This window comes from Giraffa tippelskirchi, chromosome 7 (assembly GCF_054371585.1).
Source record: "Giraffa tippelskirchi isolate mGirTip1 chromosome 7, T2T-mGirTip1v1.2.pri, whole genome shotgun sequence".
Lineage (NCBI taxonomy): Eukaryota > Metazoa > Chordata > Mammalia > Artiodactyla > Giraffidae > Giraffa > Giraffa tippelskirchi.
In genome coordinates, this window is record NC_137281.1 from 85322395 (window position 1) to 85336468 (window position 14074).

The following is a 14074-nucleotide window of genomic DNA, read 5'->3' on the forward strand; positions in this document are numbered from 1 at the left end:
GCAAGAAAAAAATAAAACAAAAGGTATAAGGGACTTCCTGGTGGTAGAGTGGATAAGAATTTGTCCACCAATGCAGAGGACAAGGGTTTAATCCCTGGTCCAGGAAGATTCCACATGCCACGCGGAGCATCTAAGCCATGTGGCACAACTACTGAACCCATGCCTTAGAGCCCCCAAGTTGCAACTACTGAACCCATGCCCTAGAGCCCGTGCTCCACAAGAAAAGCCACTGCAGTGAGAAGTGTGTGCACCACAAGTAAAAATTAGCCCCCACTCCACAACTAGAGAAAGCCTGCATGCAGTAATGAAGATCCCATGCAACCAAAATAAAAAATAAATTAATTACTTTTATAAAAAGGTATAAGGACTAGAAGAAACAAGAAGCAAACTATTATTTGCATATGACATAATTATATATATATAGAAAATTTGAAAGAATCTACAGATATTTGCTTTATTGACTACGCCAAAGCCTCTGACTGTGTGGATCACAATAAACTGGAAAATTCTTAGAAAGAGATGGGAATACCAGACCACCTGATCTGCCTCCAGAGAAATCTGTATGCAGGTCAAGAAGCAACAGTTAGAACTGGACATGGAACAACAAACTGGTTCCAAATCGGGAAAGGAGTATATCAAGGCTGTATATTGTCACCCTGCTTATTTAACTTATATGCAGAGTACATCAATGTGAACTACCAGGTTGGATGAAGCACAAGCTGGAGTCAAGATTGCCAGGAGAAATATCAATAACCTCAGATATACAGATGACACCACCCTTATGGCAGAAAGCGAACTATAAAGCCTCTTGATGAAAGTGAAAGAGAAGAGTAAAAAAGTTGGCTTAAAACTCACCATTCAGAAAACTAAGATCATGGCATCTGGTCTCATCACTTCATGGCAAATAGATGGGGAAAGAATGGAAACAGTGACAGACTTTATTTTCCTGGGCTCCAAAATCACTGCAGATGGTAACTGCAGCCATGAAATTAAAAGACACTTGCTCCTGGGAAAAAAAGCTATGACCAACCTAGACAGCATATTAAAAAGCAGAGACATTACTTTGCCAACAAAGGTCCGTCTCGTCAAAGCTATGATTTTTCCAGTAGTCATGTATGGATGTGAGAGTTGGACTATAAAGAAAGCCGACCGCCAAAGAATTGATGCTTTTAAACTATAGTGTTGGAGAAGTCTCTTGAGAGTCTTTGGACTGCAAGGAGATCAAACCAGTCAGTCTTAAAGGAAATCAGTCCTGAATATTCATTGGAAGGACTGATGTTGAAGCTGAAACTCCAATACTTTGGCCACCTGATGCAAAGAACTGACTCACTGGAAAAGACCCTAAAGCTAGAAAATATTGAAGGCTGGAAGAGAAGGGGACAACAGAGGATGAGATGGTTGGATGGCATCACTGACTTGATGGACATGAGTTTGAGTTAGCTCCAGAAGTTGGTGACGGACAGGGAATCCTGGGGTGCTGCAGTCCATGGCGTCGCAGAGTCAGACACGACTGAGCAAATGAACTGAATTGATAATCTCTTAATACTCTCATTTAACAAACACAAGTTGATTATTAGTTTTATAGCTCTGTATGCCAACAACAATTAGAAAATAATCTTTTTTTTTTTCAAACTTTGAACTTTTTATTTTGCAGTGGGTGTTAGTCACTCAGTTGTGTCTGATTCTTTTGTGACCCCATGGACTGTAACCCTCCAGGCTCCTCTGTCCATGAGACTTCCCAGGCAAGAATACTGGAGTGGGTTGCCCTTTCCTTCACCAGGGGATCGTCCTAACCCACGGATCAAACCTGGCTCTCCCGCATTGCAGGCAGGTTCTTTATCATCTTACCCATTATTGGGGTATAGCCAATTAACAATGTGGTAATTTCAGGTGAACAGCAAAAGGACTCAGCCATACATACATATGTATCCACTCTCCCACAAACTCCCCTCCCATCCAGACTGGCATATAACACTGAGTAGTTACATGTGCTATACAGTAGGTCCTTGTTGGTTATCCATTTTGAATACAGCAGTGTGTCAGATCATGTACACAGAAAATAATCTTTTAAAGATATCACTACTTATAATTACATCAGAAAATATGAAGTACTCGGGAACAAATCTAACAAATAATGTATAAGACCTCTACTGAAAAGACTTTATCATGAATCATTACATAAATGGAAGGATATCCACTTTCATAGTCTGGAAAACTCAATGTTGGAAAAATGTCAGTTCTCCCCATCAGTTCGTTTTCAATAAAAATCTCGCATGCTGTTTTTATGTTGAATTATTTTGTTAGGCTTGCATGTGTGCGTGTGTGTGTGTGTGTGTATGGAATATGACACAGTCATTCTAAAATACATATAAAAGTCGAGACTTTCCTGGCGGTCCAGTGGTTAAGACTCTGAGATTCCAATGCAGCGGGCACTGGTCTGACCCCCGGTCAGGGAACTAAGATCCCACATGCCACATGGCCAAAAAGATTATTTTTAATTTAATCAATCAAATAAAATATATATGAAAGTGTGATGGGCTAAAAACAGCCAAGACTCTCCTGAAGAACAATAGCAAAGCGTGAAGATTTGCCTTCGTCACTCAGCCCCTCGGTCGTGTCCGACTCTTTGCAACCCCATGGACTGCAGCACACCAGGCTTCCCTGTCCTTCACCATCTCCCATTTCCATCGAGTCAGTGATGCCATCCAACCATCTCATTCTCCGTCATCCCCTTCTCCCTCCTGCCTTCAATCTTTCCCAGCATCAAGGTATTTTCCAATGACTTGGCTCTTCATATCAGATATCCAAAGTATTGGAGCTTCAGCATCAGTCCTTCCAATGAACACTCAGGACTGATTTCCTTTAGGATTGACTGGTTTGTTCTCCTTGCTGTCTAAGGGATTCTCGAGAGTCTTCTCCAATACCACAGTTCGAAGGCATCAAATTTTCGGCACTCAGCCTTTTTTATTGTCCAGCTCTCACATCTGTACACGATTACTAGGAAAACCATAGCTTTGACTATACGGACCTTTGTAGGCAAAGTAATGTCCCTGCTTTTTAATACGCTGTCTAGGTTTGTCATTGCTTTTCTTCCAAGGAAGAAGCATCTTTTAATTTCATGGCTGCAGTCACCATCCATGGTGATTCTGCCTTACCAGGTATTGAAATTTCTAAAGTAATAAGTAGTTAAGACGGTGCATTACTAACACAGGAATAGTCAAACAGACCAATAGAACAGAGAAGCAAATCCAGAAACAGAAGTATGCAAATATGGATACTGGACATATGTCAAATGTGGCACTGCAGATCAGTAAAGAGGAATCTTTCAAAATCCATGCTGGAACAACCGAGTATTTGTTTGGGTGGGAAAGAATAAGACTGGACGTCATACTACCCATGAAATCTATTCCGGGTACAGACTAAATTTGTGAAAGATTAAAACTTAAAAGCTCTCAGAAGATAATACAAGAGAATATCTTCTTTACCTCAGGCTACAAAAAGGTTTCTTAATTTAAAAGGAGTCAAACAGCACTAGCCAAAGTTGATAAATGTAACTACATTAAAACTGAGAAATTCTGTTGATCAACAGGCACCACAAAAAGTGAAAAAACACACTCAAAAACAGAAGATACGGATATACTACAACAGTTATAACTGAATGACAAGTATCCGAAACACATATATGGAAGTCCCTGGAGGTCTGGTGGTTAAGACTCCATGCTTTCACTGCTATGGGCTTGGGTTCAATCCCTGGTAGGGGAACTAAGATCCTGCAAGCCACGCAGTGCAGCCTAAACACACACACACATATAGAATTCCTAAAAATCAGTAATAAAACCACAGATCACCTAACAGAAAAAAGCTGAGCAAACAACTTAGACAGGTACCTAAGAAAAAAATTCAAATGACTATGAAAAGATGCTCAACTTCATTAGTAATCACGAAAATGCAAATTAAAACCATGAGACACCAATATGTTTTTCAAATTGGCAAAAATTAGAGTTTAAAAATACTAAGTGTTTAGAATGTAAACAAAGGGAACTCTCACACATTGTGTTGGAATTACAAATTAAAATAATTTTGAAAAACAATTTGCCATTATCAAAGTTGAATGTGTGCATACCTCGCAATCCAGCAATTCCATTCTTAGGAATTCTTAGAAATATTTGTGCACTTGAAAACATGAAAACAGGTACAAGAGCACTCACCACCTAATTATTTGCATAACAGCAAGAAACTGAAATCTACACAAATGTCCATCACAACTAGAATGAAAACAATTGTAGTACCCTGTGACCATACATTGGAATACATCACCACAATGAAATCTTATGAACGACAGCTAACAACTTGGCATTAAATTGACAAATTCTGAATTAAATTTTTTAAATCACATAAAATACTCATATTAAGTTCAAAAACAAGGAAAAATAAGCTACATTGTTTAAGGATATATGACCTGGGATTTAAAATTATGAAGCAAAGCAGGAAAATGACAGTCACAATAAGTCAGGATAATAGTCACTTTCACAGATTGGGATATGTTGACGGGGTAAGCTGAGGGTGAGGTAATGGGGAAGCAATTCTTGTTTGTTGGCCTGGGCAATGACAACACAAATATTTACTTCATAATTTTCTTAAAACTGCATATGTTTTATTTACTCTCCTGTATATGTGCATAAAAAAGAAAAGTAACAACTCTATATGACTGCTATAGTAATCTCTTTTTTGGGGGGGAGCTGAGTCTCACAGCAAGCAAGATCTTAGTTCCCTGACCAGGGATGGAACCTGTGCCCCCTGCAGTGGAAGCATGGAGACTTAACCACTGGACCCTTACAACAGGAAAGTTCCTGCTACAGTAACTTAATATGATAAAGCAATTTACATAAGCCCCAGAGACTGAATTCCTTGCATCCCAGCAGGTCCCTTCCCTCTCTCTTTAGTATTGCTATCTTTTACTCTTTACACTCAAACTATACATTTTATCTCCCTTACTAGACTCTAAGTATCTGCCCACTGAATGCTTGGAGATAATCTGAAAGAGTTAAGGCAAAAAGAGAAGAAAAGGTGAAGTTAAGGAGCAGGGAAGTTGTGGGGAAAAACAGTAAGGAAAGAACTTAACTTATGCTTACATGAAAACACCCAGGACATCAGATTTTTATTTCAATGCTTCAAGGAGCCAGGAAGCAAAGGGAGAAAGAAGTAGGTAAATCATCCCTTGTCCCTTCTGACCCAGGTGCCATAAAACAAAGCAGACTAACATTAGTGATATCAATCACCTAATATTTAGGTGCAAGAAAGTGTACTTATGTCCCAAAATATCTACTTTTCCGGAAATCTTCTTAACAACAACAACAAAACACAGTAACAAAGCCCCCACCTCCCCCGCCTTGGACTATAAGTCTCTCTGAAACAAATCAACTCCTTAATTATTTGAGGAAGAAACTTTACTGTTCAATTAATCTATTCAATATGCAATATTTATTCATAGTTCAAAAGACTAATAAGCACAAATATCTAATCAGATATAGACTCATTAATAAAATTAAGGTATATCAACACAACAGAATATTGTGCCTCCATAAAAAAGAATAAGATCTGTATATACCAATATGTTGTATTCTCCCAAATATACTGTGAAATGGGAGACAAAAAAGAGTAAGAGATACAAAACAGTAAATATGGTATGTTACCTTTGGTGTATGAAAGGAGAATACACACATACACATACACCTAACTTTGAAAGAAAAAAAAAAACTGGAATGATTGATCAGAAACTTACAAAAATGGATATCTATAGGGAAGCAAGGAGGAAATAGAAGGGATGAGGATGAAAATAAGATATCCACATATACCATCACATTTGGCTTCTCCTTTTGAGCTATGTATCTTACATATTCAAAGGGCAAGAGTAAATTGAAAAAAAAAAAAAAAAAGAGGAAGCAAACTCTAAAATGATAAACAAGTGGACCTAAATACACACCAAATTGGTAACAATCACACTGAGAAAATAATGATTTCAAGTGACTTTTAAACACAGTACTAACAGTAAGCATAACCTTGGTGGGATACATTCTAAGGACAAAATGAGATGCAAAGAAATCTTAAAGTTCACTGAGTAACTTTATTTTTAAATTATTTTAGCTATACTTAGGAAAAAATTCAATGTTAATAAAAACTAAGATTTTCAATATAAAAGAGATTAAAAATAAAGTGTTTTTTTAAAAAAAAGATGAAGAAAGAAGTGTGTAATGTTAAATTTGAATTGGAATTATCAATATGACCTCACATTTTTTTTTCTTCCTGACAAGGCCTAAAAGTGATGACAGTTCCATAAAAAGGAGCATATTTAGCTAAATATTTATGTTTTCTAAACATCATCCCCTTCTATAAAGAGACAGATCTCCTTGGAGAAACTGCTGATTCCAGTCTAAAGCAGGAAAAATCCTTGATGAGCCAAGGTATCTTATATCCAAAAGTAAGGAATCACTCAAAGACTAATAATAGGTTTATGCCAAAAGAACTCAGGTGCCTGCTTGAAGGAACTCCCAACAGCCTTACTTAAGACAATCTAAGCATCAAAAAAGAACAAAGGGAGGGAAGGAATGGGAATTTGGGATTGACACAGTTGAACTATTACATACAGGATGGATAAACAACAAGGTCCTATTGTGTAGCACAGGGAACCATATTCAATATTCCATGACAAACCATAATGGAAAAGAACATATAACTGAGTCACTTTGCTGTACAGAAGAAACTAACACAACTCTGTAAATGTACTATATACTTCAATAAAATCTAAAAATAAAAGAACAGTTGTAAGTAATTGTAATACAACAAATAAACAAAGAGATGATTAACAAACTCATTTGTCACCACTGTAGATGACTATTAAGACCAACTCCTCACTCTGAAAATTTGACAAGACTTAAGCATTTACTTACTCTGCCCTTTTAGGAAGAATTGCAGTTCACTCTTAGGTGATGAAAGTTATAAACCATTTGTTCACAGAAAAATGACAGTTAATAAATGTAAAAAATTACCAAATTGGAAAAAATCACCATTTTCAACCTTCAGTTAATAACTGATTTGCCCAAGGCTCACAAAAGATTCTAAAATCACCAGGTGAAGAATATTATGAAGAATGGAATATTTGTAAGATATCAAAGTATCACCCTCACAGACTATTGTACTTGATGATCATAAAAGAAAAAAATACACTTTTACAATGGAAAGATACAGCAAAAATCACTTTAAACTTCATAAAACTTAGATCACTAATAGTGATATTATATAGCTTCGCTGGTGGCTCAGTGGTAAAGAACTCGTCTGTCAATGCAGGTGACGTGGGTTTGATACCTGGGTTGGGAAGATCCCCTGGAAGAGAAAATAGCAAACCACTCTGGTACTCTTGCCTGAGAAATCCCACAGATAGAGGAGCCTGATGGGCTACAGTCCATGGGGTCGCAAAGAGTTGGACACAACTGAGCACCTGAAACAACACCACCTCCCATGTTGCCTATGATGCACTCTTGCCAAAACTTTTTAACATGCATAACCAAGCCTTTAAACTGTAACTTTCAGTGTTCAAGACATACAGGGGACAGAGAAACAGTTAAGCAAAAGCACAAAGAAATAATTAGATAACTAGAAAACAGGCCATTCTATAAGATAATGATCTAGTCTTGTCAAAGAAATTTCAATATCATAAGAAAAAGGAATGGGATAAGAAACTTTTCCACATTAAAAAAAGAATAAAAAGATAAATCAAATGCAATGCAAAAATCTTGACTGAATTCCAGTTTGAAAAACTGGGAAGAGTTAAATATAGTCTGAATACTAAATGTTATCAGGAAATTACTCTTATTTTTCTTACGTGTTGGTAATGGCACTGTGGTGACATGGAGAATATTTTCTTAGGAGATACACATTCAAGTATTTTGAGGTAGAAGTCAAAATAGCAACAACTTTCAAAAGGTTCCGTTGAAGTATATACAGACACCTACACACAAAAAACAATAAAGCAAATATGGACAGCATATTGTTAATTTTTGAATCTAGGTGGTGGACTTATAATGTTCTTTGTTCTATTCTTTCAGCTTCTCAATTTTTTTTTTTTTTTTGCCACACCATACAGCATGCAGGTGTTTAGCTCCCCAACCAGATATCAAACCTGTGGGAGGGTAAAGTCTTTATTGCTAGACCACCAGGGAAGTTCCTCAAAATTTCCTAAGTACTTTTATTATTAAAAAAAAAAAAAAGTAGGGAGAAAGCAGGAAGAAAACTATAGTAAGGCAGAGTTGCAAAAGAAGGTAAGGAAAACACATAATCTCAAGATCATTTATAAACTCATATTCACACAGTCATCTGAAGAAATTTCTTCTCCCTTACATTAAAAAAAAAAAAAAAAACCACCTTAGGAATTCCCTGGCAGTCCAGTGGTTAGGACCCCATGCTTCCACTACTAGGGGTGCAGATTCAATCCCTGGTTGGGGAACTAAGATCCGGCAACCCAGGGAATAAACTAAATAAACTAAAGTTACTATCCTTAAAAAAAAAAATTCAGCAACTATTCAGCCCACTATCATCTAATCAATATAAGTAAACAGATTTCAAACATACTACACACAGCAATAGTACTACAATCTGTCAATGATTTAAGGAATGTTTGTCATTGGCAAACAGAACATTGTTATGATACTTCACACTGAATCAAAAGACATTCTAACATCCATTAATTTGATATACTAAGATATTAAGAAAAGCTTCTCTTTATAGAGATTTTTTTGAGTTGAAAAATATGGTCACACTTCAAAGACAGCAGACTATCCAAAGATTTACTTCTACTAGCAACAAACTTTGATGGCCATTTATTTACACAACACTTTAAATTCTTGATCTCATATTTAAACATAACCAGAAATAGACATATTCAAGAGGGAAAAAGTAGACTTGTAGGGTATCAACCACGTGGTTGGTACTTGACATAACTGTTTAATGATAATCTTATGAGATGAACATTCTTGAAGCTCAGAAATGTTAAATGATTTGTCTACAAATAACAGCTCATAAGTGATAAGGCTGGAAACTGAATCAAAAAAGCTGGAAATCCAGGTTTAAAAGTCTATACAGTAAGTCCTCTACATATGAAGGATTTCTGTTCCAAGAGTGCCTTTGTAAGTCCAATTTGTTCATAAGTCCAAAAAAGTTAGCCTATGTACCCAACTAACACAATCGACTATATAGTACGATACTGTAATAGGTTTATAATACTTTTCACACAAATTCCTAAAAAACAAAAAATAAAAATTTTAATCTTACAGTACAGTACCTTGAAGAGTACAGTAGTACAACGGCTGGCATACATGGGCTGGCATTGAGTGAACAGGCAAGAAGAGTTACTGACTATAGGAGGGAGAGAAGTCAGTAACTATCCCGTAGTTACTGACTATGGGATATGGTAAAACTGAAGGACCATCAGCAATAGGAGACAGAGAACAAGCTGCAATTTCACTCATGCCTGACACAAATGGAAGGCATGTTCGCATCTTTCAAAGTTCACAACTTCAAGGTTCATATATAGAGTACTTACTGTATTCTTTCTACTTAACTGGTCTTAACAAATTTAATATTTACTGACAGAAAAGTCCATCTATGGAAAAGGATTGTTTAAAAGAATTCCTTCATATTCAAAGAGCCACATAATCTTAAAGTTGAAGAAAAATCAAAACAGAGAAAAAGTACTGTATAAAATTATTGTTAGTTACACAGACACATACAAAAGAAAAACCCAATTCTTAGCAGGCCAGCTGTCTATGACACAGGACAGCTAGTCCTTTCCTCACTGTACATGTAAAATTATACTCCAGTTGCCCGTTGGATGACCCCACTGCCAAAATATGCTAGCAACATAATTCACATTAAAACCCAGAGGCCAAACACCATTTGGAAAGTGCTTTACATGTTTACTATACTCATCCCAAGCACGTTCTTCACTCAAAACAGGCTATTTTAAGCAAATATTCTTTGGTCTATCAATTTTTTTCTGCTGCTCTAAAATATTAAACTTATAAACAAGAAAATCTACCTACATACAAACACCCCATAACCAAATCTTAAAATGTTATGTGACTTTGAATTTATCTACTGCACAAAAATAAGCCAAAATTACATTGTGTAATATAAACTATGTATGTGCTTTCTATAGGATCAAAATTCTAATGTCTATGTCTCTTGTACATCTCAAGAAACACAAAATATGTAGAGAAATCTATGTTAAAGAGTTTTCCTATTTAAAATCTTCTTTGAACTGGACTCTTGACCAGAAGAGGGCATAAGGTGCCTTGTAGGCTGTAGTAATATCCTGTATTATCCTAGATATGGGTGTTGGTTACATCTGTGTGTTCACTCAGTGAAAATTTACTGAGCTGTACATCTATGATCTGTGTACTTTTCTGTATACATTATAATTTATAATAAGAATATTCTTTTTTACAAATCCTCAATCTAAAAACCTGCCTAACTATATTGCACCGATACCAAAGAAGCTACAGCCCAGTGAAGAAAACAGATAAGCTATTAGGAATTTCATTAGAGAGCTAAGAAAGAAGCAAGCACTACATACAAGGAGCACACAGGAGCAACACCTAACTTAACCTGGAGGAAGTAAAGCATCCTGAAGATACACCTGAACTGAGACTTGAAGATCAGATAGCAGATTGCCAAGCAAAGAAAGCTGGAAGGGAAATACAGGAGAGGGAACAGAGCATGCAAAGACCTAAGTTCAATGAGTGGATCAAAGAATTTAAGGAAGACAGCAAAGAAGGCAAGCCTAAAGAAGAAAGAGTCAGAGCACAAAGGATCTCACATACATGCAATGCTACAGTTTAAAGTGCTTCCCTGGTGGCTCAGATGGTAAACCATCTGCCTGCAATGCAGAAGACCCGGGTTCAAACCCTGGGTCGGGAAGATCCCCTGGAGAAGGAAATAGCAACCCACTCCAGTACTCTTGCCTGGAAAATTTCAAGGACGGAGGAGCCTAGGAGGCTACAGTCCATGGGGGTTGCAAAGAGTCGGACACGACTGAGCAACTTCAATAAAGCACTGAAGATCTTTCAACAGAAAAGGACATGATTAGATGTTTATTTGTACCATGTCAATCATGGTGCCTGCCATGTTTACAATCCCATTTTGTGAGAAGTTACCCTGCACACTGCCCCGTGTTTTTCATTATTATGCTCCTGCCTCACATCCACATGCACAAATAAACACACAGTCAACACTAAATGGCTAGGAGTGGTCACATGATCCAGTACACAGACCTGCTAGCAGCCCATGATTAAAGATTAAACAATCCAAAAATTGTTTCAAACCAGAAAATCCTAGGAAGAAGTTAGCAACAGGAGCTTAAGCTAAAGAGACAGTAGCCAGGAGGCAAGATATTGGCACGGGAGTGACGGCAGTTATAAGAAGGCAAAAATTAAGAATAAATGAAAGCTGTGAGATTGGAGGGGGGTGGCGTTTAGAGAGAAAAAAAATAATACAGAATGAAGTAGAAAAAGTAGCTAAGACAACTTAACAGTAGAGCACTAGAGTGAAATCCCTGGGTTGGGAAGATCCCCTGGAGAAGGGAAAGGCTACCCACTCCAGTATTCTGGCCTGGAGAATTCCATGGACTGTATAGTCCATAGAGTGACAAAGAGTCGGACACAACTGAGCGCCTTTCACTCACTCACTCAGAGTGAAATCTGTCTTTTCCGGCTTCCAGTTTTATTTTTAAGCTCACGTTCTTTTTAAGACGGAGCTATTTAACTTTTCCTATGTGCCCTCGTGCACGTTTTCTTTCAGGAAGCACTCCTCTATTTAAGGTAACTTGAGTCTCTTCCTTGCGTACAAAAGAGCCTAACTAAAAGAGCAGTTTAGAACACTTACTCTGGCAGCAGTACAGGGAATGAACTAGAGGTTACGGCAAAACAAGAGGCAGATGAGAGGACAAGAAGACCAACAGACATTTGGGTTAAAATAGATTCAACAAAAATAGCAATAACAATGATTTGAAATATCATGAGGGAGAATGTGCCGGACTTAGTGATGTTGGTAGTATGGTACAGAATGGAGTGGAGGATGAGTTCCAGCTTCCTAACGGCTTCATGAGGAGGAGAGAGTGGTACCATTCATCAAGACAGGAAATCTAAAGAACAGATTCTGTTGCCTTTGTCTCTTTCTACCCCCACAGCTTTCTGGAAGGAGGGGAGGTAGAGATGAGTTTTATTTTGTACATATGTGAAGTGCTTGTTGAAATGTGAATCCAAGATTAAATGTCCATTAGCAGTGATTTACATGGGTCCAGAGTAAAGGCAAGAGCTCTACAAGGCAGCTCGAGATTTATAAATACATTAAGGCAATGTATGTCACAGTGGTAAAGAAGCTGCCTGTCATTGCAGGAGACACAAGGGCACAGGTTCAATCCCTAGGTTGGGAAGATCCCCTGGAGGAAGAAATGGCAACCCAATTCAGTATTCTTGCATGGAAAATTCCATGGACAGAGGAGCCTGGCAGTCTACAGTCCTAGGGTCGAAAAGAGTTGAACGCGACTGAGCACACATTTAATCACATGGTTTAAAAACACGACCTAAAAATCTTTGACTAAACTCTATTACTAATATAGCTAGAAATCATACAAACTAAAACACTTAATATTTTTGGCAAACAACATTTTCCAAGCTCCTATACTTCTCTGTAAACAATGAAGACTGAACAACTTTTACAATACTATAATCTAAACACTTAGAAAAAATGGGGTTATAGTGCTAACTTCTATTGAGGCTTTGCCTTTCTAAAAACCTAAGTTTACTTCCATTTCCCTCAGAACTATGTATCACTCAAGGGAAAACACTGTTAAAAAGTCTTGTCAGACAGTGAACCTATTGATGTTTAAACTATAACAAGATTCTTTACAGAACTGAACCACATAATTTACTATTAATAGCTTAGACATTCAATTCTATGTGTACTGTAAATGCTGGATTTCTATCCTACAATCTTTTCTCCTCTCACCTAAACCTACTATCAACCCAGAATTTAATAACGAGCTTAAGCCACATATCCAGTTGCCTATTGGCCATATGCATTTGGTAGAAGTATAATCACCAGTCACCCAAACTCAAAATATCACAAATTGAATTCCTCTTTCTTAATAAAAACAAAAATTCCACTCCTCCCTCATACAGATCCCAGTGAAAGGTACAAGCTAGAAACCTAGATCTTATCCTCTATGAACCCTCAGTCTAATACCAAATCCAGTGAAATCACCAAATCCTGTCTATTCTCAAAACCCAAATGAAGAAGCTGCACCATTATCATTTACCCTCCCAACACCTTTAGCCTGCCTTTCAATCCACCCTCCTCAAAGTAGATTGAGTGATCTTTTAAAAATGCAAATCATTTCAGTCCCCTCCTTTAAATCCTTCAACAACTTTATCAAGTAAGTTATAAATAAATATAAACATTTATGTACATATATGCTAAGTAGACTCTATGGACTACAGCCTGCCAGGCCCCTGAAGACTGGAGTGGGTTGCCATGCCCTCCTCCAGATCTTCCTGACCCAGGGAGTGAACCCGCATCTTCTGTGGCTCCTGCATTGCAGGCAGATCCTTTACCACTGAGCCACCAGGGAAGACCAATAAAACATTATAAAAAAATCCGATACAACATTATAAACTCTATCAAAGCTAGTAACTCCATGAAAGCCCAGCGAGTGGTTCAATGAAAAATTTACTTTAGCTATATCCTTTTTTTAGATTCATAAAAGAATCATCAGGAAATTTTTTGAATCCTGAAAATTACTTAAAACATACATATAACAGCTGATATATCTAAGAGAAAAGCACATAGCATTGTCTGTAAAAACAAAGACTGAAAATAACCTCAAGATCACCAGAATGGAATACTTACTATCTAGCCAGTAAATGAGTCAATTCCAAATGTACTATTGTTGAATGATCTCTAGTATCTATTATTAAGGGGGGGGGGGCTATAGCCATAATATACAGTATGCAAGCATTTGTCT

The 14074-nt window shown here is 37.2% G+C and overlaps 1 protein-coding gene across 5 annotated transcripts in view; it reads right to left on the reverse strand.

Moving 5' to 3' along the window:
- Positions 1–14074, reverse strand: part of MYO9A (myosin IXA) — a 223508-nt gene that overhangs the window by 207413 nt on the left and 2021 nt on the right. The gene's annotated exons all lie outside the window — the stretch shown is intronic.